We start from the raw sequence: 26,501 nt of genomic DNA on the forward strand, positions 1-26,501 counted from the left end.
AGGAAGTGCTATGCAAATACTAGTATTGTTATTCTTTTAGCACAAATTTATAATTGACTCTGTTAAACATTGCAGCAAGTTAAATTAATTCAGTATGATTACAGTCATTAAACGAATGCCTAGTAATGACTGCTTTCTTATTTTAGCAATTCCTCAAACCACTGGGGTAATACCATTTAAGGCTTTTGCTCCATTGTCAGATTAATTGGGATACACAATCCACGTTTCACGACAGAGTGTGCACACTGCTTTACGACAACAGACCATGATTTAAGGCTATTGCTGGGTGAATTTACCTTCCAATTTTCCCTGATGCTCTTACCGTACTGTTACTTAGTTCATTACAGTACACAAGTAGCTTCAGACAATTTTTAAAGTGTGCTTCCACACCCAAAGCATGGGCAGGAATTCTTCAATAGTTATTCTTGGGATGTAATAAACCCACATAAGGAACAGCGATGGATTTAACCTATTTCTGCATTTGGAATGGTCACACCAAGAATGACCTGCCATCTTGCCAGCAGGACAGGAACAGTTAAGTCCCGAAAGCTGTGAGTTAAAACTTCCTGAGAGAAAAGCAGCATTCAAAGAAGTCTGCTGCCAGGTGTGGATGAAGGAAAGCTGCCCTCTTGCAGGCAACTCTTTACATTCAACGTCATCTCTCTGGTGCCACCTCAGAAGCCGACCTCTTGAGAGGGCATTGAAGGATAGCACAGCACCCTGCAAGTCAGCTGACTGCGGAATCAGGGCTACCGATTTCTTGCATCGCTGCAAATGCCAGCTTCTGCTCCGACTGGCAACGTGGCCACTCAGATTCTGCACAAAACCACAGAGTTCTAAAGTCGGGTGCTCCTGCTACTTCTTAGCACTTCTCACGTGAGGACTGTTTACCTTTGTCTAGCCAGGAGCCGGGATGCAGTCTGCATAAACATGATGGCTTCTAACTTTGCAGCGTGAATGTACTGCTGGAGCCTGCTAACCACACAGCCTCTGATAGAGCCAGGAGGGTCTCCCATCACGTGTGGAAATAGGATGGGGGCTTCTGGTGCCATGCAGCTCTACCTGCAGGATACAGGCTAGGACAAAGGAAAGCACGCTTCCCATGGGTTGTCTTGGCTGGGGCCTGGGTGACTCACCACACTGACTCTGTGGGACTCCCCAGCTCATATTTAAAGCTGGTCATAGTCACGGGGACTGGCGCAGATTCCCCCCCACCAGCCACTCCTCAGTTAGAATACGGTTGAAAGGAGAAAACAGACTCTGACCTAAATCAATCCCAGCCCTCTCTGGATGCGGGACAGCTGTGATGACACAAGCAGCCATCAGTTGGAGAATCTGCTACTGCGGTTGTGTGCAGGTGGAGCAGGGGGGGGGGAGGGATAGGGTTGGGGGGGCTGGAGAATGACAATCTAATCATGCTCGCTAAGTAGACGGTGGTGTTGGATCAGTGTTTCTGCCATGCAGCCCTCATCAACTCTGGCTGGGAACCAGGGTGCCAGGCAAGCCTGCGTGAGCACTGGGCTCCCTTCTGCGCATTGCTGTGCTGCTAAGATGGGTCACACTGGCAACAAAGGGAACAGAAAACATCACTTCACCTTCTCCTGGGATCTTAGCGGAGCACGATTCTTCTTCGCAATGATGTGTGTGTGTGTGTGTGTGTGCGTGTGTGTGTGCGTGTGTGTGTGTGTGTGTGTGTGTGTGTTTAATTCATCTAATCAAAGAGCCTTGCAGATATCATCATGGTTGTGATTTTTAATGATTTGGATTTTTTTTTAAAGAGAAAGCCTGTGTATACAGCGATTTGAGAGAGCAGCACATTTAGGTTATTGCCAATTTGAAATACTCGGTTTGTGAAGCCGAGCCCTAAGGGACAAACTCAGTAACCGAGGGGAGAGATCGTAGATAAAGAAATAAAAATGACAAGCATAATGGAGGCTTTGCGAAGGGACTGTCGGAGCATCAGTTCATGGATGGCGATTTCGCCAGGCTGAGATTGAATAATTCATAGATTGAAAGTACCCTGCTTTCACCTTTCCATTTACACCGGCATGATCTGAATCTCTAATAAATTTTCAAGAGAAAGTAAAAAATGCCAATTTGAATCTGAAGAGCTTTTAAAAGCAGATGCTGCATTTCTCAATCTTTTGGCATCTTTCACGATTCTCCTGTGGGGACCGCACTTCATCACGCAGCACCATTACCAGGGAAAATTACTGTGATTACAATAGCAACAATAGAATGCCATCAAATGATCTCCAATTTACCTCATTTGCTAAGACTGACGGTGGCTTTAATACCTATTGTCTCTCACCATCCCGGGCACCCATGGATCTATTTTGCACTGCAATGAAAGTGGGGTGCTCTGTGCATGATCTGCACTCAAGAAAACCTAGCAAAGAACATTCTACTGAGTTACAATGTGTCTTTCATGTAGTTTGCATAGTTGTGTTTTTTGCTTTAAAAATATTTGTTTTTTTAAATGCTTCTGTCCCCAATTCCTATTTGGGAAAATGGTGAGCCTGTCAGATTGGGGGTTATTCTTTGCTACCAGACAGCATTCATTTATACACACTATTTTAATATATATAACCATGTGTCTGCTAGAGGGAGGAAAGCCTCTGTGCTGGGAGAGTAATTTAAAAATGCAGCAAAGATGATATGTATGCATTTGATTTCTTCTTTGAAACCCCTGTCAACTTCCAGGCTAGAAATTCTTTTTGGGGGAGTGTTGTGTGTGGTTTTTTTAAAGCCTCTCGGAAAAGCTCAGGTGCAGAGCCAGTAATAACTGGCACAGCTCTTACTGCAAGCACATAGGCTTGCAGTAAGATTGATTGAGTGGAGGTCTGACGCCACTTGGCTTGAGTTTGTATCTGCTCACTGTGCAGAAGTCTGTACTAAAGAGAACTTTCTTTCTGACAGGCTGCACGATGCATATTGGAGTATCTGTGCCACTCTGACAGGGTGGCATGGATCATAAACCCTTCCTGGAGAGAAGATTATTATCACTAACAGGGCACAATGACTTTTGGAATTTTTGCTTTCCATAGCATGAGGATTCCTGCTCGTGGATTCCTGCTAGTCAGAGTGATTTCTTTAGGCATGGTGATCTCAGGTTGGGCTTAGACCCATATATTCCTTTGGGAGGAAGGTAGGTTTGAAGCATGCCCATCTGATATTCTGAGGGTTTTGTTTGCATCTCTTTGCTTTGATATGTTCTTCAACCTATGATCATGGCTTTACTTCTCCCTGCATGCTGTGTCCTTGAGTAAGTTGTGCTTCTGATCATTTATACATATATTCTTCATTGCCTATTGCTGTGGGAACATGCTTTTATCTTGTCATTTCCTCCTTCTTGTTATTCTCATTGCTCTTTGGGTAACTCACAACTTTTTAAAGATTTCTGTTATTCTAAGTGCAAATGAAAATGTGATATTTTAAAATGGGATTTAAATCTTATTTTCTAAAATTTTCTTTAAATACATTCAAGGTTTTAAAGCTTTTCAAAGTAAGGGGAAAACAGTTTTATTTAGTGAATTGTTTAAAAAAAGTAAGAAATTCACTAGCTATCAATTATTATTGCCATATTGTTTTCTTTAGCTCCCACATCTAATACTGAACCTATTATTTTTATCTTTCCAGAAAGAGGCTGGACTGCTTGATCACAAAAGGCTGTCAAACCTCACTGTCTCTGTGCCAGTGTTTCCTTCCTTCCTTCCTTCTTTTTTCCTTCCCTCCTTCCTTCCTTCCTTCTCTCTTTCTCTCTCTCTTTCCTTCTCTCTCTTCCTTCTTTCCTCCTTTCCTTCCTTTTACAATTAAACACAGTCTTAATTATTTAGCAAAAGGATGTTTAATGTCTGGAATCTTAAATCTCTTCAATAGTTATAGTTAGAGCAGGATAATAAGTAGATTGGCTTATGTATCTGATATATAAGTAATATAGGTATTCAAAAGTTATATGAGAATGATTGTCTGACATTTTTCAGGGTTAGAGACTCATCAAAATCTAATATTGTTCATTGGATAAAACCCTGGCACATTAGAAGCTTATATTTTTAATGGTTAATATTCTTGAAAAAGGAGAGTTTGCTGTGTTTCTTTAGAGCACAAGTGCCAGTATATTGTTCTTTTTTTAAAAAATAAAATATAGTAAGAATATATGATCATGTGTTAATGCTTGAAAATACTGAAATTCACTTCTTTTGACACAAAAACATAGGTCTTCTAAATAGCTTAAACATTTTAAACTCTAACACTTACCAAAAATTAAATGATCAAGGGTAAGTGAGCATAATATTTTAAAATAAGCTCATTAGATAATTTTTGACCCACTGTTAACAACTTTTCCACTATTCATAACTTACATCTTACTTGTAAAGCTCTGGGTAAATATAGCAGCATAACACAAGAATAACTTCACAATTGCAGGAAAATCACAGTGAAAATATATCAGAGGTTAATTTTGATGTAATCTTAGACAACGATGGCTTAACCCTACAATTTAGTTGCTGGGTTGTTTGTTGACCATGAAAAACAGGTTAAAACAAAATTACTCCTACTTCCTTACACCTATCCTCAGTCACTCCATGGCATCCTCTGCAGATATAAGGAGTGATCTGAAATTTACACACCAGAAACACTCACAGAATCAGCAGAAATGCTTTGTACTTTACAATAGAATATATATTTCTCACATTATGTTCACTTTAATCTCACTAGTGCATGTTGTATTAGTGAAGGTTAGACTTACTTTCATTAATGAAGTCTAGCTTGTAGCAAAAAAAACTAAACTAAAAATTTTCACAATCTGTTCATTTTGACTGCACCTTGCAAAGTCTATGATGAATAAATGCATTTCACATTTCACCAAGTAGAAAATTCATAGTTGATAGTCATAGTTGGAATTTTCTAATTAATGAATTTTTAAAAATAATGGCATAGTATATTTTCCCCATAAGTTTTAAGTGGGAAAGAATGAAATATGCCTTCCCCAAATACCAATATTTGTGTTATCTTAATCTGCCAAAGATACAGACAAAAAGCAAGTAATGATAAAAGTAAACACTCATTAAGTGAGCTGTTCCGCCCCATGACACAATAAAAAAGAGTGATAATATTTTGCTTGCACATTGTTTCTTTTTCAAAGAAACTCTTCCCTATAGTAAGAATTTTTCAGCATTTTATTATGAAAATTTTCAACGCGTATAAAAGAAAAATGTGAATAGATTTATACTAACCATCCAGATTCTATAAACAGACAACTTGTTTTTTATCACAATCTATGCAATTATGCACCCCCACTACTCACCCATCGATCTGTCATATTTTTTGGATGCATTTCAAAGTAAGTTGCAGACATCAATACACTTTATCCCTAAGGATATGCCTGCTGATGTGTTTAACTGGATTCAACATTTGTTTACTGTACTTTCCTTTCAGTACAGAGTGAAGACAGAATTTTGAAAAAAAAAAAAAGTACTGTTGGCCATGCAATATCTCTTTTACATGATGAGTGAATGGACACAAACCCTCAGGACCCTGTATTTTAACTTGGAGGCCATAAATCTCTCATTTAGGTAAAAGGTAAGCAGTATGTGAGAAGATGGTATGCCTTTCCCCAGCCTCAGTCCCCAATATCCCAGGCCACTCTTCATCCACCAAGCCAGGGACCAAAGATTTCTTGCTTCTTGCCATCATCATTCTTAGGAGTAGAAGAGATTCAAAATATTTGTGATTTCCCAGTAGCAGGCTCGTGACAACTAACTAGTGGCCTCTTTTCTTCTACCTATTTCTTTTCTCCACTTTTTCTTATTTAGATGTCTTTTGTCTACCTTCACCTGATTCCTGTACTGTTTCACATACAAGGGAAGAAAATCTGGTCATTTATCAAGTCATTCTACTGCATGCAATTTCACGGAAATGGTTATAGGAAGCAAAGATGAGGGATTAAAGAAACTTAAGAACCCTTTAATGGATTGCTTTCTTTTAGTCTTAATTAAAACATAAACGAGTTGAGGATTGCCCTCTCAAGATCTTTTCACTATTTCATCTCTTGGATCCAGTCTTTTGCATGAGACTTATTCATTCCCCTTTTAAATGAGCTCTGCATCTAAGACTTGTGTTGGTATAATGCCTAAGACTACGGACATCTATACTTCCAAAGTCTACAGAATTTCACAGACTGCAGCTTCGAGTTGCTAGCCCAGATCCAGAGCACTTCCACTCAGGAGCAGCACAAGACCCCACTCCTTGTCCCTTGACTCCTCAGGGATGCAGACATTAACATGGGAACTGCCCTTGCTTAGAATACTTGTTGTTTGCCTGTATTTATAAAGTAGTCTTTGGCTCTAACAGATTGGCTAAGAGTTTAGGCTCTGAAGCAAGACAAACTTGGACTATAATCTCAGTTTTGCAATTGCACTAGCAGCATTACTCCAGGGAAGTTACAAAGTTATTTTAGCATCACTTCTTCCAAGTGTTACCGTGATGATTAAATGATATTAAATGTATATTATACACACAAACACATGTATGAATTTAGCATAGTACCTGGCAGATAATCACTATGTATTAGTTTTCTTTTTTATTAAGCAGTTGTTTTTATCATTTAAGCAGTTGTTTTTTTTATCATTAAGCAGTTGTTCAAAGGAGTTGTCATTTAACAAAGCAGTTTATGAATACAATAGATCTTAATCAGCATCACCCCTTCACATTCTTTCCTTACCCTCATATCAACAGAAGGGATCGTATCCTAGAACTCAAGACTGTCCTCTAACAATTAAAGCCATCTAGCAGAGCCTCAGAGTTTGCTCTTTCTTATGGGACCAAATTTGTTCATCCTCAGGAACCTCTCATTACTATTCCTTTTCTATTTCTTTCCACGTGGTTGTTTTGTTCCCTTTTTAACTTCACTTCTTTTCCCCAACTAGTAAATGTGTTGAGACTGGTCAAGGCCACTACTCCTCCCCCAAAAGAGCCAAGGAGATATGCATGTCCCCCACCCGCACCCCCATGTGCATCCTCTGGGTTACAGAGTATCATTTGCAAGATAATGCACACATATGAAGAAATTAGGAGAATGTGCAAAAGCATAAAAAGAAAAATAGATTTCAACACAATCCACTCTTCTAAGATGGCACCCACTGCCTTCTTTACCCCATGTATATAAATGTGCAAATAAGTATTGACACTGGGCTTAATTTGCATACCATACTTTATGTAGTATATTTTTTTGAAAATGGTATCTTACCCAGTCCCTGAAACAGTTTTCTAAAACGTGAGGAATAGCTGGGCACCAGTGGCTCACACTTAACCATCCTAGCTAATCGAAGGCTGAGATCTGAGGATCTCAGTTTGAAGTCAGCCTGGGCAGGAAAACCCATGAGAGTCTTCTCTCTAATTAAGCACCAAAAAGACAAAGAAAGAAAGGGGGGAAAAAGCCAGAAATAGAACTGGGGCTCAAGTGGTAGTTTAACACCAGCCTTAAGTGAAAAAAACTAAGAAACAGCACCTAGAAACTGTGTTCAAGTCCTACTACTAACACAAGAAAAAGAAGGAAAGAAAAGAACAAATAAAAAGAACATTCTGAATAACCTGAGCCTGTTTTCTAGGCTGCAGGTTCATTATAAAACACCACATCTTTCTTTCCTTTTCCTCAAACCCCACATGGGGATTTAGCTTTGGGCAATCTGGGCTTACCACAGTCCAGAAGCAAAAACAAAACAAAACAAAAACAAAAAACACAACAACAACAAAGAAGTTCTTGTTTTCAAAACTGTGGGATTAGGGAGGTGCGTGAACTAGAAGCCACTCACGTGGGAGTCATAGGTAGGACAAAGATGGATGCTTTGAACTTGTGAAGTACAGAGGACAAAGAGCCAGACTCACTGGGAGAATGGAATAGAAGATTCCTCATGAAGCCTGGGGGTAAATCTGGAGGTGGCAGGCCTTGCTGGGAGATCCTGGGGTGCCAGAGATAATCTTGTACCCATGAAGCTGATGACTGCCCAAGGATGCCCTCAGCAGAGCTATTGGCATCCAAGATGAATGAAAGCCTACTTAATTTCATTAAATGAAAAATGACTCTAAATTCTGATACTGCTTAGACCCAAGGATTCTCCACTAACCCGAGGCATGGAAGTGGAAAACCAGAAAACTTAGGAGAGTGATTGAGCAACCCACCAACCCTGGCCGGTGGGTTATACACTACTCAAGTATCAGAAATTCATGTCTGTTTTTACCTATTATTATTATTACTACTACCTTTTTCTTACTATGTTTAAGTAGATGCACAAAGGAGCTGCCATCTAACAAAGTTTATGAATACAATATATCATGATTAATGCCACCCTTTTCACCATTCCCGCCTACCCCTCCCCTACTCACCCCTTCCTTCACCCTTCCTAATTTTGTAGGATATGTATTGCTTTCTTGACTGCATTCTCCCCTTCTCTTCATTTTCTACCTGTTTCCCCTTGACCCCATCCTATCCCTTTCCAGTATATATTTGCTGGTGTTTTAGTTTGCTGAACTTTGATTTTGGCTTTCTAAGAAATTAGGCTATTTGAGATCTCCCTTGAATCTACTGTATTTCAGTTAGTACATTTGTATAAACATTGCATACCACCCAAAGTATTTCACTTCCAGGTTTATAAGGTAAACCTAAATTCCACATGTAAGGGAAAACACACATCCTTTGTCTCTCTAGGTGTTCCCTGGACCTGTCTTCACTTTACACAATTTTTTCCAGGTCTTTCCACTTCTTTGTGAATGGGACAATATCATTCTTTCTAATGGATGAGTAAAATTCCATTGTGTATATATACCAAGTCACCAACACTTCCATGTTTATTACAACACTATTTGCCATAGCCAAGGTATGGAATCAGTCCAGATGCCCCTTCATGGATGAATGAATAGCATACTTCTGAATGCCTAAATCACTATACCTGCTTGTTTGCTTAGGATAAATTCCTGGAAATGAAATGAGTTTGAGTGTTTTAAATGTTTATTCTACTTGCAAGGGTTTTTTTTTTGTACTTTTCAAGTCTACCAACTCTTCTATTTATTTCTGACAAAATGTTATTAGGGAAAGGAGGAAAAAGATTATTACCCAAGGAAAGTGATCATTCAGAAGAATCAATGATTACATGTAAATTTCCATTTATAATCTACCCCATCTCAAAGGATTTCAATTACTGGATTGCTTTATTGTCAAATTCAAGAGATCATCATTAAGTATTTAAACTGATGATGTAAATTTCCACATGAAAGACGGGCATATACTTTATCAGTTATCAGAGCAGATAGATGCTCAAGAAATAATCTGAAAGATTGGAAGTAGATATGTAGGTACTAGCATAAAGACAAATAAATCTGGTCTCCTCAAAACCTGCTTTTCATCTTTCATTCCTTCTCAATAGCATTAAGGCAAAACCAATTCTTGTCCAATTTTTCCAGTTGTATTAACAACCTTGCCCAAGTGGTATGACTTCCCTGAACTTCCATTCCATCCTTTGTAAACAGTGTGACTTGATGGGGTTTTTGAGAGAAAAGAATACATATAAGGTAGTAGTATTATACCCAGCATTCCATGAGCATTGTATACCATGATCTTCATGAGTATGGAGCATGACCTCCAGCACCTGCATGCTGCCTTATTCTCCAGTGCCATTCCTCCTTGTCCCTCCAGATACAGGGAAATACTTCTTATATTCATAATCTCTCATTTTTCTGCCTTTTTACATGCTGCTTTTCTGCCTGGAATGACTTTTACTCCCTTATTTTCCCAATGATTTCACCCTTGCAGATGTAGCTTTTGGGTTAGGCCTCTCTCTAAAAGAACCTTTCCATTTGGGCAAGGCATCTCTCTTAGGCTCACTTATGAGATTTCGCAAAGTATATTTTATGTGTCCGTGCATGCATCTGTATCCTCACCCCCCAGTGAGATTCCTCAGGCCAGGGAACAGGGTCTATTTATTGTTGAATCTTCTGGGTTTTGAGTCACATTCACTGTGGCCTAGCCTAGAGTCATTTAGGGTTTTTTTGGTTAGTTTTGTTTTTGTCATTGTTGTAGCAATGCTGGGGATTGAACCCGGGCCCTTGTGCATGCTCGACAATTGCTGCTCCACTGAACTCCATTCCAGCCCAGTCATCATATACTGAATGATTGTCATAGGATAATTAGGGGTGAGGGTCACTTCATGTCTGTGGTATTTTCAAGCACTTTTTTCCTTATTCTTAAATTTTTTTTGGAGGTATTAGGGATTGAACTTCTACTTTCTATGTAAGTACTGTACCACTAGGACCATGCCCCCATTTGTTTTTTGTTGTAGTTTTCCAGATAGAAAAACATGTTTTTCCCTGGCTGATCATAGATCACAATCACCTGACCTCTCCCTCCACAGTATAAGATCAAGCCTAGCTTGTTTTGAGACCAGGCTGGCCTTGAACCACAGTCCTTCTAACTCCTCCTTCCACTTGCTGGCATTACAGGCATGTGCTAACATATTTGGTCTGGTTTTCAAGCATTTCTATACACATCTCATTGATGTATATGAAACAGGGCAGAAAGAGTCCCACTTTTATGTAGGTGAAAACTGAGGCTCAGGAAGGCAAATGACCTCGCTGAGATGTTGCAGCCTTCAAGAGGCAGAGAGTTGGGGATGAAGCCCAGTTCCTCTGACTCTACTCCTAGCAGAACTTTTGTCTCCCCCCTCCCACTCTGCAACACAGCTCCATTGTTATAAACCACTCTGAAAACCTTTGAAAACAACAACATGTGATTCCGATTAAGGAGAGATTCAAGTGGAGCTAACAAAAGCGAGACATAGCAACATAGACTATGAAGGCTGATAAGCAAGATGGAAGCATGGAGTATGCTGATGCTAAGAGGAAAGATTAGGTTTGTGGAAGAATGGGCTTGGGAACAATGTACTTTGCCCCAGCTCTTACTATTTCATCTACAGAGGATATCAAGCCAACCAAAGTCATTTGGGTTTATTTTCTCTGTGTCCACCTGGTTGGGGTCTAAAATACTTGGAAATCTGTTCCTGTAATTTGTGCTTGTGGCAATGTGGAAAAGATTCTAGGTTCACTGACAAAACGGAGGTGCCTGCCTCCTTCCAACTCCTCGTGCAGATTGAACTTCACTTGCTGAAGCTATGATGAGTGTCCCACCCCTGTCCTTGAAAATCCTCACCCTTGAATTTTAGAAGACCAGAGAGGCTAGGGAGATCGGCCCTTAAACGCTGGTTGAGTTTGTACCCAAGAAGAATAAACTCTTTTCAGAATTTCATGCCCCAAATACTTACTAACAAAAACAGGATATGACAGAAAATGCTCCCTCTTTGGAGTCCTTATAGCATTCTAAATTCAATGAACAGTTTTAAATGAGAAGTTTTCAAGTTGAGCTGAAGTGCCAATAAGTTTTAGTCCCTTCTTCTTTGTAAAGAAAGATCATGGCTACTCATTATATATTGCATTCTATTTTCAAATGACTCTTCTATAGCTTATACTTTTAATCCTAGCTACTTGGGAGATGACAATCAGGAGGATTATGGTTCTATACCAATGTAGGCAAAAAGCAAGACCTTATACAAAATGAAAAAAAAATAAAGCACAAAGTGTTGAAGGCATAGTACAAATGACAGAGCACCTACCTTTCTGTACTGCCAAAACCAAACCGAACACACATACATAAAAAGACTCCCCTATAGGCTACCTCACTTGTTTCTCATAACAGTAGACTTAGACACATCCAAAAGCTACACAACTAGAAATTATCTAATACTAAGCAGAAACTCAGGCTAGAAACTCAGGGTTGAGTTCTTTTTTTGCTCCCACTGAAGATATTCGTTCTAAGAGCCATCTTATTTCCCACGTAAGGCTAGCCTGCCAGGATGATTAATAGAAGCATGAAGGAGATATGCTTAGAACTAAAATCTTTTGAAATCAGACTTTGAAGATGAGCAGACTGAGGACAGAAAAAAGCAGAATAAATTTTAATACCAATATCAACCAAGCCAAGGGCCTCCTTTATGATCTTAGACCCAGACAATTTTTACTCATATCAGAGGAACCTTAAGTCTTCAAGAACTGAGGGCTCAAGAAAAGGTTTCATGTATCAGCAATCATGAGTCACTGGACAGGAGGAAGGCTAAAAGATGCTAGGCTAAACCTGGTGTATGGAGTGAAAGAGTTGGCTTCCAACCCAGCTACCACAACTAGCTAACTGGGTGTCTTTGAGGAGTCAAACTGTTTATTCTCTCTGGGCCTTAATTCTTCTTAACTTAAAAAATGTAAGGAATAGAAACTATCTGTCATGTAAGGCTTAGCCATAGCATGCACTTTCAACACGTAGATTAGCAGCTCATCAGCAGATGCTCAATAAAAAAAAATATTTTGGATGGATAAAATGACTTAGAAACAACTTCACCCAGAGCTAGTGCATGGTGAAACCAAAGCTGCTAACTATCAAAATGCTGCAGAGGCAACAGATGCTAACTGGATTCCCTACATGGTGCTAGCCATGCAATAAAATAAATATGTGTGAAAGAAATCATTTGTTTGGTTAATATCAAACCAGTTCCAGTTGTTATTCTGGTCACTTAGAAGACTAGAGGGAAAGAAAGTAGCTTTCGGATCGTCTCTAACTACAATGGAGAAAAGGGGGCTTTGCCTTCCTTAATCTCACGTTTTCTGTCTAACAAGTGCAGACTGGCAAGAATCTTGGGTGGGTTTTCTGAAGTTCAGGGCACGGGTACACCAAAATTGCATCACATTTGCAAATGTTGTGAAAGTTCACAATGAGGCATTGTCTTCCCTCCCTCAGGGCCTGAAGGATTGTCTGGAAAAGGTTAGCTGTTGCCATTACAGAGCCTGGTATAGCCAAGCCTACAGTGCAACGTGAAGCAGAAATAAACCACAGGCTTTCAACACATCTGCCAAGTGTGTCTTTTTTTTTTGGTGTGTATGTGTGTGTTTTTACAAATGTGTTTACTTTCAAAATTTAAGCATAATACACAGTCTCATATAATATATGTCAAGAGAAGTCTTGGGATTGCATTATAAAATATTCAGAGCATATGTATGTTAAGTCTTTTAAATCTATCTAATGGGATCTTAGGTAAAATTTAACTTTATGCAAATACATTATGGTAAACTAAATATATCTTGAATTTTTTGGTATTTTTACTCAGAACTCTATCATCAAGTCCTTTTTTTTCTTGGCACACTTGAAAGTGATCTTGAAGGAGAGGTATAGCATAACCCTTAGAATAAAAGCTTGGGAGGTTTTCCAGTGAAGTAGAGGAAGAAGGGCTAAAGGATAGGAAATGGCCATCTTGTAATTTATTTTTTAATTTCTTTTGTACTTCACAGTGCTTGGAGAGGAAGAGGATCATAGCTTTGAAATTATGGCTGAAATAATGGATGATTGACCTAACATTATCTATCTCCAAGCTGTATACAACCAAATACCTAACTTTCTAAGACACTAAATAATGAATGTTTCTCTACTTGAACAGTTCTTCAGTTATAGAATATCCTAATGAGGAGTAAAAAAAATTTCCTGCCAGCACTGGTGATTCATACCTGTAATCTAGATACTTAGTATGCTGAGATTCAGAGGATGGTAGTTCAAATTCAGCCCAGGCTGAGAAGCCTATGATATTTCATCTCAAATTAACCAGCAAAAAGCTGGGCTGGAGGTATGGCCTAAGTAGTAGGGATCACCAGCAGTGAGCAAGCAAGATGAGTCAGTGTGAAGTGCTAGGTTCAAACCCCCATATGGGCAAAGAAAACAAAAGGGGTTTTCAAGCCAGGTGCTGATAGTTCACACCTGTAATCCTTGCTGCTCAGGAGGTTGAGATCTGAGCCAGCCCAGGCAGGAAAGTCTGTGAGACTCATTACCAGTTAACTACCAGAAGACTGGAAGTGGTACTGTGGCCCAAACTTTTTTGCCTTGAGCAAAAAAGCCCAGGGAAAACGTTCAGGTCCTGAGTTCAAGCCCCACCACTGACAAAAAATAAATAAATAAAAAGAGGTTTTTCTTCCATCCAAACAAAACTTCTCATGTCTTCTAAATGATAGGTGGAAAATAATCTACCCATCTTTATGTGATCATCAAATAGGTTGGTAAACCTGACACAGATTGATAATCACTTTTCTCTCTTTGGCCTTTATTATAGACACTGGAGGAGCTAAATCTCCCAGCTTCCTGAGCAGCTAGGAGTAATGGCATGAAAGCTCAGATTTAGGTGCAGTGGCTGAATACCTACTGAAGATGATATGGTGTAGGACTCTGGATAAGCTTTCTGTCTGCCAATGCTACTTTTCCTTTCTCTGCAGGTATGATGCCTGGAGCTACAGTGCCATCTTGCAATCACGAGGGAAAGACTAAGAAAAGACTCTGAGACATTAGCCTTCATTTTTGAGCTACCAAATGACTGTCAGTGAGCACTCACCTTCACACTTCTGAGCAGAATCTACACCTACTTCTTTAGACCACTCCTTGGGTTTTTGGTTATCTGCACTTGACCTCAAACTATCTGAAATGCACCCCCAAAGAACTTCATGTGGCAGATGAGACAAAACTGTTTACCTATTTCAGAGGCTCCTCCTACCTCCAAGCAAATCAGGCTCCTGAAGGCATTGCTTCCTATGGCACCTTCCTCTGCTCATCTCAGGTAAAGAGATCTCTTAAGTCTTCCAATCTCTTAAGTCTCCTCCTCCCTTAAAGGCACATGTGCCTTTCCTACAGGCTGAGCCCTATACCCCAACTCCCTAGGAGGAAACCTCTGTGTTGTCACTCCAGGACTTAGACTTTTTCCGCAAAGGCTCAGCTGTAGCTTATGTTGTTCCCTTGTCCCTAGAAATGCATTTACACTTGTTATACCTCATGTCCCAACTGTTCTGCCTACAGGGGAGGGAGGCAGCAATAATCACATTAATTGCATTGCTCTTAGTATTAGATTGAAGAATGGAGTCATTGGTTCATCTTGTTCTAACTTCTTCACATAAATGAATTGTTGAGTTACAGTTCCTCTACTGGAAACTCACAGAAGGGACACAACAAACCCACTGAACAGGTTGAAGAAACTACATTAATAGCCATCGGCCATTTAGAAAATGCTATGTGGTATTAGCTCTATCATTTAAGGTAATTGTGAGTGTTCTGTAAATAAAATGGAGTTTCTATAGAGCAGTGGTTCTGAAAACTTTCTTAAAAATAAAAACAATAATAGTCAAGGTATCCTTAGGGATTAAATAGTTACTAAGCATCACATGATTACTGAATGAAATTATCTTAGAGCTCCTTCCAGATTCTTCCATGGAGAAATGGCCAAGTCTACAGTAGGGCAAGGCAAAGCATCACCTTGCTCTGGTTGGATTACAACCACCTTTTCCTAGAAAAACAGAGGGGGCAACATTTTGAGAGCTTTAAAAACTTTGTTTCTCTAGGTGTGAAGTTGTTATCTATATATGATAGAGACTAAGAAAATGCTCAGAGAATGTTGAGGTCATGTAAAAAGCACAGAAGCCACTATAAGTATCTTCTAGGTAGAAATATCCAGCACAATTTGAGCATTATGATAAATAATTATATAAACAGTTTTAGCCTACCAAGCAAAATAGGAAAGTATGAATCCTTACATAGTAATTTAATGAAATTAAATTACTCCAGAAGCTATACTTTAGCAAGAGAAAAAGAACTGTGTGCAATGGAAAAGGCTGGCAAACATCTCTGAAACTGAACACCACCAGTAAGGGGTCGACTGGAAATCATGCATCCCCTTATAAGTTGTAAAGGGAAAACAAGCACCTTCTAACCCTTTCTGTGCTACCTTTATAAGCACAGGAGATGCATAGCAAATTGGTGAGTACTCTCAAATAAGTCTCCTGTATACTTCAAAAATGTACCAGGCTCAAAGCTGGGCAGCAGTGGTTCACACCTGTAATCCAGCTACTCAGGAGTCTGAGTTCTGAGGATCAAGGTACCAAACTAGCCCATGGAGGGAAATCTGTGAGACTCTGATGCTCCATGAACTACCCAAAAACCCCGAAGTAGAACTGTGGCTCAAGTGGTAGAACACTAGCCTTTAGCAAAAAAAGCTCAGGGACAACACCAGGCCCTGAGTTCAGGCCTCAGCACTGGCTTTTACCAGGCTCTTGGAAAAAGATATAGCAGCAGATGTAGAGTGAAGATGTATAAGAGCTAAATGCAACATCTGGACCAGATACTTTTTATAGAAACTATATTTTTCAGACAATGGGAGAAACTCAAATCACCTCCATAGATTCAAGTATAGCGATTCCTGACTTTGGTGGTTGTATTGTGATACTGTAGAATATTCCTTGATGTAGGGAAAATGGACATGAGACATGAGGCCACTGATGGATCTCCAAATAGTTCTGAAAAAGAGTCCTTTGTGCTGTAACTCCTTAAAATTGGGATCCTTTTGAAAGTTAAAAATAAGGTGTTGTTTAAAATAAATCTGAAAAAATCAAAACCAACAATTTCCTGTTATCAAAAAGCTGAGAGCAGCCCATTTGAGGTAGAGTCTGAATGGGTATAAACTCAGCCTTGTTAAAGGATACAAGTACATAGGTAGATCATGAACAGGTACCTACTAGACAAAAAGCAGCTTTGAAAAGCAGCTAAAAGGATTTTTATACTGAGTCATCTATGACTGTCTACTAAGAACTCACAGTTTGGTTACATGCGCATGTTCATGACCAGTCTCTTTCTATATGGTTCTAGCAAAGTATTTATTTAAAAATTTCCCCACATCATGTCAAATAATGGTAGCAAGGAAAGAAAAGCGAGCTTTGAGCTCAGAGTTGGACCACAGTGGAAAAGGGAGTAGTCATACTTATAGTCAATGGCAGATTCTTAGAGCTTGACTTATACATGCATGTTATATCTTACATCTTTTTCAATTCTACATATATATATATATATATATATATATATATATATATGTATATACTTTTCTTTGACCTTCATGAGAAAATGGTACTATGTACACTGAAATTAGACTACCTAAATTAGGATTGGCTTATTTTTCAAAGCAATGGACACTCACAATGTCCAATTGCAGGTAGCCATGATTGAACCAAGTGGATGCCACTTCAAACACTGGCATCTTCCAATAGCCTCTTGCTATCTGGCAACTGACCTTGTACTCCATGTCCACCGCTCTTTCATTTGAGCTTTTGCTTCCACTTACGAAAGTTGAGTCCAGATGTTATCACATCACCCAGTTTTCCAGAAGCCTCAGAGTAGACTAGACTTTTTCCCTCACAAAAATAGTACGTGGGATGAGCAAGGTAATTCTTACTAATATCAAGTTAGTGTTAAAAAATACTAAGGAAAACTTTCCCTAAATCTCAGTAGATTTCAAAGAAACAAAAAGGAGCTGGGCACAGTGGCTCACACCTGTAATTCTAGCTACTCAGGAGGTTGAGATATGAGGATCATGGTTCCAAGCTAGATAGGAAAGTTCCTGAGACTCATCTCCCATTAACCAACCTCAGACCAGAAGTGGAACTGTGGCTCAAAGTGGTAGAGCACTAGCCTTGAGAAAAAAGGCTTGGGGAAGTGTCCAGGCCCTGCATTCAAGCCATTGACCAATTTTTTGTTTCTTTTGTACATTCTTTCCCCTATGGTATATCCCCTGTTGTCACTGTAATTGCTTTGGGTACCCTGGTATTGTATATCCATTTATTTAAATTAGGGAAGAGAAAGGAAACAACAGAATGGTGAGACAAAGGACAAGGGGGAACCGATGCAACAGCGATATACACAGTCTATAATACGATCTGTGCAACTTGGGGCAGGAGAGGTGGGGAGGGAAAGTAGGAGAAAATTGAGGGAAGGAGTAACAAGATTGACAAGAAATGTACTCATTACCTTACTAATGTAACAGTATCCCCTCTGTACTTCACCTTGACAATAAAAAAAAAATCAAACAAAAAACGAAGTAAAAAGAGGGAAAGAAAAAGGTCTATTACCACCTCTGCTATTACAACTATTTTCCTCAAGCAAAGACCACTGAAGACTCAAGTGACTCTTCAGGGAAGGCTTCCTCCTTGGGTTGATTTGGCAAAGAGCCTCCTTATCAAAGCACAGGGGCAGGAAAAGACAGAGGTGCCCAGATGAGCGTACTGTTGATTAGATGCTTTGGCTCAGACAGGAAATCCAATTCCACTCACATTTCAGTAAATGTGAAAACAAGACACACAGGCAGGCCTACATTCAAGATGTTAAATTAACACAATCCCTTGGTTTCCAAAAAAGAGAATGGAAATATTAGCAAGCAGAACTGATGGCTCCCATTCTACAGGTGTGGATGCTCTCTAGCCAAGTATGTGGCAAGTATGTGTGTGTGTGCGGGGGGGGGGGGGGGGTAAGAACTAAATGTTACTCGCGATCTAAAACTTGAAAACTACATCAAAACCTTAGTGGTCACTCCAGTGACTATGGAAAACAATACTCTGTTTAAAAGAACAAGACTATTTACCTGTATGTTAATTCTCTTCCCTATTTTTCATCTCCTCTGTCCTTTTGTGAGTCAGAGAAGTGGCAATGAATCACACCAAACACATAAGAAGTCCTTGTGACTTACATGTTGATTGATTAACACCCTGACAAAGAAACCACATTTTAAAAAAGGCAATGGATTGATAAGTTATATTTCATGTCTGGAGTTACCAGCCAGTCAGGAAGCCAGAAAAAGACTTTTATGTGCTCTGCCATTAGCCACAAAAGTACTTTTATTACTTCCTTGAGAAAAGTTGGCCTCAGAAAAGTTATTCATATTTGTTGGCAGTTTCCAACAGTGACTGCCTCATTTAGCCTTGGACTGTATTCACATGCACAATGTCAGGAGCAATACTGGTGCAAAACAATGCTCAACCCAATTAAAAACAACATGGGGACTACAGATCAGGCCACAGTGTCTTCCCAAACAAAGGAAGTGCCAAATGCCACTCATTTTTCAAAACAGACTCAACCTTTTCTTTCTATACTAGATGGTGACATTTTTAGCTTGTCTATCTGTACTGGATTTTATCCTCCCTGCAGATATCGATCTGGTATTACCAGGACTTCTAGCCCTCAGCACCTGAGAGTTTCTTAGGCAAATGATGGGGAAGATAAATCTTTGTCCAACTGGACAGAATCCAGTTCACTGAATTCATTGTAGAAACCTAAACTTTAGTGCTTGATTCCTCTCTTTGCTATGATTTCAAATCATAAACCAACATCTCCACGCAAGGAAGGAAGGTGGAGACAGGTGAATTTGTATTCTCCGTACAAAGCATACAGCATGCCAAAGGAGAGAATTTGATTCCATTTTAGTGCACAGGTATCAGGTCCAATTTAATTTGATGCCCAAATGACCAAGCTGATTAATCGTCAGGGCTGGCCTTTCTTCACAGTAAACCTTAATCTCTCATAATTTGCCATGAAATTAGTGGGAGTTGGCTGTTTCATGCCTGAATAAGGTAGGCCTTGTTCAAACTTCCCTAGGCCTTATTTAGGCAAGGCAGGGATGGGGCTGACTGGCCTAAAGAGGAGCAGGTGTAATGAACATGAGATCATGTGGTGTGGTGAGAAGGGGGTTGGAGTGAGCCAGCAGCTGGTGAAAGCCCAGGTGTGTGTGTGTGTGTAAGTTGGCAGGGATACAAAGAGAGGAGAGCTGCAAACAGCTCAAAGTCCCTGGGCTGTGCAGCTGCGTGTTTGGCCCTTGCTGGGGACCCACCTGTAGTGTTGATGGGCACAACCCACACCTAGAAGCAAAGAACATGAAAGGTCTCTGGTGAGCAGCAGCGGCCCCGCCCCTCACAGGCAGAGGGTAGCAGAAGCAAGCTTGCTTACTCTCTCTCTCCTGCAAAGGAGCTGGCTTGCAATTTGTAACCTTCCAATGCTCAGGACAGGGTAGGCCTGGCTTTTCCATTTGTACCCCATACTAAGAAAAAGATTCCTATTCTCTTTCTACTCAGGAGCCTGTTCCCAAAGACACCTAGAAAGTAAGTAAAAATAAAAAGCAACCATCAAATGCCGAATTGGGGAATATATGTCACCAGGCAGGCAGAGATATTCAAGGGAAAAGCACAAGTTCAAGGCTGAGAGACAAAAATATATAATGATCCCTCCTCCTTGGCTGTGGGTAGCTGGTGTAAACAAACTGATCATAGCACTCCTTTCATAATCTGTTTCTGCCCCACTGCTAAGTCCTGTGGTTTTCACAGGATGGAGTGTAGTCATAGTGCTGAGGCTAGTGTTTGAGGTTTAGTGACTGAAATTATGGAACATCACTCATCTCTGAGGGCAAAAGGGAGATGTGGCCACAAATTTGAGGGCCTGCCACCTAGAGGTGAGACAGCAAAGCCCCTTCTAAGGTACAGGTTTTAAGAGATCCCGATGTCTTCATTCAGAAACACCATGAGCCAGGTGAAGGCCATTCTTTAGTACTTACTCTATATTTGACTTTTCCCACCTCTGATCCAAGTACAAACAGTACAAGTTGCTGTCTGGCCTACCTGTAACTTCAGTGCTCCCTTGTTTTCCTACAAACAAGAGTCCCAGTATTGGGGTAAAAGGATGCTACAGTTTAACCCACAGAATCCTGTGTGTTAAAGGCTTGATCCTAGTTTGGCATTATTTAAGAGGTAGGGCCTTATAGGGGGTCTCCAGGTCACCAAGGGTGTTTTCCCTCAAGGGATTGTGGGATGCCAGTACCTTCCTCTTCCTTTTTTGCCCTCAGTTCGTGATGTAAGCACGTTTTAAAATGTCTAGCAAGTGATCTTGCCAGGATGTGCTGCCTTGCCACAGGCTCAAAGCAAGGGGATCACTTGGTCCTTGACTAGACCCCCAACACTGTAAGCAAAGATAAATATTTTCTCTCTATAAGTTGATTGTCTCAGGCATTTTGTGACAGTTACAGAAAACTGACCAACAGAGGGTAAAGGCATTGTGCAGTTACTATGACAATCATGCATAGGGGAACCTGTCACTTACCTGGGTAGACTCTGCAGCCCCTAGGCACAGCTGTTAGCAAGAGAACATAATAGAGGATACCTGAGAGAGTTCTCGATCTTGGCACTGCCCATGTAGAGTCATACGTTTTCTGACTTTGAATGCAGATGGGGTGTGTAAAAGATACCTTGTTTCCCCCAAAGATAAAAAGACATATGCTGGATACGTCAGAGCTAAGAGTCAAAGGAGTGGAGCTACGGTACTGGTCTGGACAGTCAGGATAGAGGACACCCTGTGGTTTCCAGACTCCTACAGACTCCTACCACCTGGAGAGCTCATTAGATCTAGTATTCCAAATCTAGACAGTGCTGATGCCACAGGAGACCATGCTTTGAGAAGTGCCTACATAACTGGACTGGCTGAGCTGCCATCCCTTGAGACCATTGTCATGGGGTTTCAAGCCCTCCCATCTAAATACTAGCCAGGCCTGACCATACTTAGCTTCAGAGATGCTCAGGCTGGTATGGGCATAGATATAAGATCTACATTACATGCCTAAGAACCTTTTTTTTTTTTTTGCAGAGGATTTGTGTATTTGGACTTGAGCTCAGAGCTAGGCAAGCGTTCTACCACTGGGCCACATCTCCAGTCACCTGTAAATCCCCAATGGCTACACAGCTTTTCTAATCTCTAACCCCTCCACTCCCCAGAAAGGGTGAAAAACTCATGTAATCCCAAGGCATAAATACCCAAGGAGGTTTACACCTATTTGGATTCTGATCAAAGAGCAATAATCAAATCAAAGAATCTCTGGGTTTTTTTTTCAACTACTAGATTTCATTTGATTTGATTTGATTCTTTTTAGGTGATGGAGTTTGCCCTTAGGGCTTCATCCATGCCAGGCAAGTTGACTACATTTAAGCACTGGAGAGTCCTATGTGTGGGTTCATAGCACGGAATGCTAGGTAGCAATAAGAAGCAACAGAATAGATGTCATAGATAACAATACAAGTCAGTCCCCACCACAGGACTTAGTGAAATATAACAAATTAATTTCATAAATTAAAAATAGATGCATACTATATAATATGCATTAAGCAAAATATAAACAGACATATTAAATAGCATTAGAATGGTTATCTGTGAGGGAGCAAATAGGAGCAGGGTAAGCATATCAAATTTAAGAAATAAATGAGTATCCATCAAATTGACAAAAATCAAAAGTCTGACAGCACCACACTTAAAGAAAAGTGAAGAGGAAAGGAACTCTCACACCCTGGCGTGAGAATAACATGAGTCTGGTGCTGCCACTAGCTATTCTTAAATTCCTTCCCTGTCCTACAAAGCTGATTTTTTACTGGTCCATAAATAGTAACCACAGTGAAGAACTCCATGCCCCAGTCTCCAGCAAAGCTAGGTGTGGCCATGGGAGGCTACATGAGTGAGCTCTGACCAGTCTCACTGATGATGGGACGTGTCATGGGAAACTTCTGGGGAGTCTGAGTGAAGGAGTCTCCAAAAATGATCAGGAACACACTGGATGTCACAAGGAGGTAGGAATAATCTGGATGCTTATCATCTCCTCCCTAGCTGACCCAGCCCACAAGAAGGGAGCATGCTATTTGAAATGTCCTTAAAGGGAGGAAAAATGACCCGGGAATATATGAAACCACCTTTAGCATATAACTTGGCATTAGCATCACTTTGTCTAGAAGGGGAAAAAAAACTGGTGCAGGCAATAGTCACAAACTTAATGGAAAGTGGAGACTTTCAAAGTATCCTATAGTGATTGAAGAAAAAGGTTTTCATAATTACTTTTTGTTGTTGTTGTTGGTGGTGGTCATGGGTCTTGAATTCCGGGCCTGGACACTGTCCCTGAGCTTTTTCACTCAAGGCTAAGGCTCTACCACTTTGAAGTACAGTTCCACTTTCCATTTTCTGGTGGTTAATTGGAGGTGAGAGTCTCATGGACTTTCCTGCCTGGGCTGGCTTTGAACTGCAATCCTCAGATCTCAGCCTCTTGAGTAGATAGGATTATAGGCTTGAGCCACCAACATTCAGCCTGTAATTACTTTCTAAAACTCTGCCTCAGCCTAAAGATGTGTTCACAAAAATAGTGCTAGTAGATTCACAGTACACTCTTCAACATCTGCACAAATTTCTTCAGAATTTGTTTTTGATCACTGGGCAGTCCCTTGAAGAAAGAGATTATGAACTCTATTAGTTAACATTTCTCCTTCCTAAGAAAGAAGACATTATGGTTCTCAGTCAGCTGACTTGTTTCACTAACAGTGGGTTTACCACTAAAAGCCATAGTCCCACATCTGTTTCTAATAAAAATCTATAATCAGCAGTGCCCATTGCCTTTCAAAACTTATTTTCTTCATCCCCAAACTATGCACAGGCCTGGCCAAAGCCTGTTTCTGTTGTCACCAAGACATAATGGCACTGCCTTTATTCCAGGGTAAATAAATCAGCAGTGATTCCAAGTAGAATCGGTGTCAGCCACTTAGGCTGTTGTGAATTTGAGCTGAACAATGCATTGATATTTTTTTCACTTATTAAAATGCTGAAGCATGCAGGGCTTCCCCTCATCCCTCCGCCCCTGTTTGTTTTGAGTTGATCACATTCAACCCTTTGTGAAAGTTTGTTTCAAATCACAAGGCTAAAAACTATTTGATAACAAAAACAGTTCACAGCAAAGATCGACTCCCAAGGCAGCAGCGTCAGCATATCCTTTCCACAAAAAACGTTCATCTATAGAAAGTTGTGGACGATGAACAAAGTCTTTAGTGAAGACTTGCAGTTAACACCGCTCCCCAGCCTGAGGTTCCTGAAAAAGGGCCTGAGCCCCATGTGTAGACTGTCTTGTAACCTGTGAGGACCAGCAAGGATTGTAAAAAGAGTGTTTGTGAAAATCTGGGTGAAAACTGAGGGCCGTTGTTGCTGGCAATGACGAACCCTGTGTTTTCCCTCTGCTTTCTCTGAGAATAGTCACTCCTCAATGTTGGGGATGGAGGGGGGGTGCATTGTCTGCTTTGAGGTGTTTTCAAGGAGAAGGACAAGTTGGAAGTTTCAGCACATGTTTGTTTTTGTTTTTGTTTTGTTTTTCTGTTCCAAAGCTCCATACAGCAGGCAGGATGTGGAACAAGACCAGAGGCTGAGGACTCAGCAAACAGCATACAGAGGCCCCACAGCATCCTGGTGACCTGGAGGTGGTAGAGGAGGCTATGGTTGGCTGTCCACTCAGGAGTTACAACCCAAGCGCTAGATACCGCTCACTTCAGAAGCCTTGCTTCGTTCCATTGCTTACATCCAAGCTGAGTTACAGCCAGCTCCTTCGAAGATCCTGAAGTAGAGGATAACTTTTAGGATGGTATTTTTTCCCCCTCTCTCTACCAGGAAATATTTCAGGAGGATATGTAAGAAGTAAGCTGACTTTCAAAGACGTGGAGGTCTTAACTCCAGTTAGGACTTGTACAATAAGAAAGAAGTGAGTTTGTGCACAAGAATGTACAGGATTATCTTCCCACAAGCCCCTGAGAGTATTCCAGGTGTGTTCCCAAGTATGCTCTCATGTTGTGAAGGGAAAGCAAAAGTTGCCTCCTGATACACTATGAGTGAACTTAAGAGCCAAATAGTGAGATTCCCAAAGTCACATGAGGGTGAAACTACAAAAGCGTGCTATAAAGCTAGAGACCAGGAACTGCTGGCACCCAGGTGATAGCTTCCTCCACTCTATCTTAACATGTTTGCACAGACACTTCTGTGTTGGGTGCAGGGTCTGAGGGGGGTGTTCTTTATCATGAGCAACTGGAAGGGAGAATGAGAAATTGAAGACAAAATGCTGTGTCTCAGCAGCTAGGGATTTCCCCATAAACTCTAAGCAGAAGGTTTCACTATGGGATCATTAAACACAGTCCTAAGCAGAAACAGAGTTAGCCTCTTCCTCCAGAGCTCAAAGACACAGAGCAGAGGAGACTATGGTGGCTTTGGTGCTGGGCAATGTTGGCACAAAGAACACACAGAGCAGTTAATGGTGGGGGGGGGCAGAAATGGGTAGAGGTCTACATATCCTATTTTTGATGCTATTGCTCTTCATTTATTTTTTATTGTGAAAATACCATACACAGAGGGGTTACAATTACATGGGCAAGGTAATGAGTAGGTCTACACATCTTATATGATTGCATATGGTGTGGGTGTACTGACAGCTATCATGATTCATCGTAACTATGATCTCTTCTGAACCCGCAGGAGAGTGAGGCTTTATATACTCAGCTAATGCACACTAAGACCCAAGGAACACTGGCTGCACCCCCAGCCAGGTCCACAGCCAACAAAATAAGATCCAAAGTATTTCCAGCTTTCAGAGACACAAGCAGAATCTGGGCAGTACCTCCGATCTTCCTTCGGGGTACTCTGAGAACAGCAGAACCCTTGAGAGAAGATGAGTTGGGTTCCTGGCTGAAGACAGTCACAAACGCCTCTAAATGGCCATTTTTCATTCATGTATTCGTTTACTCCACAAATGTTCAGTAAGCACGCAACTGTGTGTCGCACACCGAGTCTAGGCATGGGAGGCACAGAAATGAACTAAGACAATTAAAAATCCCTGCTGGGGGAGGGGTTCGCATAAAAAAAACCCAGCAGGTAATATGATGTGTTCTCAAACTGCATGTTGTCACAAGCAAAACGTAAAATAAATCAGCAGAGTTTACTTGTACAAAGAATCAAAAAAATCGATGGCACTCCAACCCAGAGGTTATTCAGAGAGTATCCCCCAAAAAGGAAAGCATCTCAAACTCAGAAGCAAAGCAGAATCATCACCTGACTAACTCTTGCCAGGTTCATCATTATTTGGGCATAGTAGGATGAGCTGGCTGCTTGTGATTGGCTGACACCCTGCTGCTTTTGACTAGCTGAACTCCAGCTGTTGATTACAAAAAAAAAAATACATTAAGTTACATTTCCATTTGTTTGGGTAGTGTTTGTGTACAGTGTAAGTCAGAGTTCAAATGATGATGCGACCTCAAGTTCATGGTCTCTTGATTCTTTTTTTTGGGGGGGGGGTCCGGTCGTGGGTCTGAACTCTGGGCCTGGGCGCTGTCCCTCAGCTCTTCAGCTCAAGGCTAGCACTCTACCACTTGAGCCACAGCACCACTTCTGGCTTTTTTCCTTTTTGCTTATGTGGTGCTGGGGAATCAAACCCAGGGCCTCATGCATGCAAGGCAAGTGCTCTACCACTGAGCCACCTCCCCAGCCCTGTCTTGATTCTTTTTGCTTTAACAGTACATTCAATAGCAATGGGGGCTCTGAATACATAGAAAGCAGAGAAAGAGCAGGAGAAGGGGGTGGCTAGTACACGTGCAGTTTCACATGGAATGGTCAGGAACAGTAGCATTTGGGAAGGAAGGCATGGGATAAGCATGTGGATTATGCAGAAGAGAATTCCAGAAAGAAAGCAGAACCTGTGCAAGGAGCTGAGGCAGGGGCATGCCAGCCAGGCTGAGGTGGGAGG

At 40.8% G+C, this 26,501-nt stretch overlaps 2 long non-coding RNA genes across 2 annotated transcripts; both read left to right on the forward strand.

The window, feature by feature from the left end:
* The first annotated feature begins 1,163 nt into the window (after positions 1-1,163).
* Positions 1,164-4,108, forward strand: LOC138828402 (uncharacterized). Its single transcript, XR_011372238.1, has 3 exons — positions 1,164-1,357; positions 2,920-3,148; positions 3,640-4,108. It is a non-coding gene; the product is annotated as an uncharacterized lncRNA (long non-coding RNA).
* A 1,337-nt stretch (positions 4,109-5,445) lies between these two features.
* Positions 5,446-25,935, forward strand: LOC138828403 (uncharacterized). Its single transcript, XR_011372239.1, has 3 exons — positions 5,446-5,580; positions 14,347-14,684; positions 24,103-25,935. It is a non-coding gene; the product is annotated as an uncharacterized lncRNA (long non-coding RNA).
* The last annotated feature ends 566 nt before the right edge of the window (positions 25,936-26,501 follow it).

Source organism: Dipodomys merriami, unplaced genomic scaffold (genome assembly GCF_024711535.1).
Source record: "Dipodomys merriami isolate MVZ:Mamm:240054 unplaced genomic scaffold, mDipMer1.0.p SCAF_16, whole genome shotgun sequence".
In the NCBI taxonomy this organism is placed as follows: Eukaryota; Metazoa; Chordata; class Mammalia; order Rodentia; family Heteromyidae; genus Dipodomys; species Dipodomys merriami.